The sequence below is a fragment of the Pteropus vampyrus genome, unplaced genomic scaffold (genome assembly GCF_000151845.1).
Source record: "Pteropus vampyrus isolate Shadow unplaced genomic scaffold, Pvam_2.0 Scaffold90, whole genome shotgun sequence".
Taxonomy (NCBI): Eukaryota; Metazoa; Chordata; class Mammalia; order Chiroptera; family Pteropodidae; genus Pteropus; species Pteropus vampyrus.
The window spans coordinates 2,500,387-2,502,163 of NW_011888871.1; positions in this window are offsets into that span (position 1 = coordinate 2,500,387).

Genomic DNA, 1,777 nt, shown 5'->3' on the forward strand with positions numbered 1-1,777 from the left:
GGCCGCCTCCCAGCCGCCGAGCAAAGCAGAGATTCGAGAATACAGAAGAAAATTTAACCAAGTTAGCACAGCCAAGCAATTTTTAAAATGTGGATGAATAAAAGAAATTAAAGGGCGAGAGGAATTTTGAGATGCGACACACGAGAATTGAAAGTGGGTCAAAACGCATGCCAGCGAAAAGGATGAAAAGAGTAGCTCACATTCTCCCTGAGGTGACTGTGCCGAACCGTCAGGCGCCTGTTTTGTAACATTGTTACCATAAAGAAAACGAAAAAAGTATCATGAGGAGCCAGAAAGCAGGCCGGGGACATAGGGTATTTAACATTTTACCAAATGACAAAGGGGCCTTTGGGACTGGTGGGAGAATAAAGTATTAGAGACATTATGTTAGCTCAATCCATAACCCCTCTCAAGTACAATTAGGGCTAAACCTCTAGCTCACATGTTAGAGGGTTTTACCTGGATTCAAGATTTTAAAATTTAAAAGAAATTCTTAAAGCATAAGTGAATGTTAGAATTCCCTTTGGGGATGATGGCCATGTTTTGGAACGCGGTAGAGGAGGTGGTTGCACCACATTGTCACTGTACCAAATGCCGCTGAATTGTTCACTTCAAAATGGTCATTTTTATGTTATGTAAATTTCACTCAAAAAAGGAAAAAGAATCTGCATGTGATTCTGCCGCAAGGGTCCAGAATATTAGGACCGGCCTCTAGAAGAAGCAGTTAGTCGTGTCTAGTGGTAAGACAGATGTGGGCCATCCCTTCCAGCTAAGGTTTTATAATGCTCCTGTGACACTCCCGGAAAAACTACTCTAAGTCTTACAGATATTGGGATGTTGGGCTCATAGTTTGCTGAGATGATTCAGGCTAATAGGCCCAGAATCATCTAATTACCATCTTCTGTGGATGGAAATCATCATGTTTGCTGGTCTTCACCAGGCACCTTCATCTGTGGTCTGTGCCTGGCTGACACATTTCAACATCAGGGACCGGGCGGCCACACCCCACAGACTGGTGTCAACAAACAGTCTCCTGTGGGGTTCCCTATTGACGTCAGGAGGTAAGGATGTGGTGAGCAGGCATGCATGAACATTCTCACTTCCTTCCCTGAACTACTGAGGCTGGAATGCTAAGTACTGCACTTCCGAGGCTCCCCTGCCTACTGGGATTCTGAACTCGTTACATTCTGCCCATTAGATGCACTTGAGTAAGAGTTGGCAGATGGAGGAAAAGACACCGCATCTTACTGCTGCCTTGAGCATCGTGCTGGCAAGTAGTCACAGAGACACTGGTTTTCTTTGAAAGCCATTCAGTGTCCGGCCACCAGCTCCATGAATGAGCATGACAAGGTGAAATAAGTTTACACTTTTGTCTCCTGTCCTGCATGTTGCCACCTCCACCTGGAAAGAAACCTTAAAGGCAGGGCATGAGAATCAACATCTTACCATAGTGATTCAGCAAGGCATGACTGGGCCCAGGAATGATTCTTAACTGATCTGCACCAAGTGGCAGCACTAGGTGGGCAATAACCGGCTCAGACCCTCTAAGGATGGGCTGATCATCTGGAAAGGAAGTCTTTGAAGGAATGCTACAGCCTGTGCGCATTGGATGTTGTAAAGGGCCAGGTTTGGGTTGGGGGAGCTGGGGAGAGATGCTAAGATGAAGTGGAGATAAAGCCAAGGGTGCTGAGGACCAGGAGCAAAGAAAGGGGCCTCCCCAGAACTTGCACACAAGCACCTGCATAATGGAGAATTAGAAAAGCCTGGAAAGGCAGGG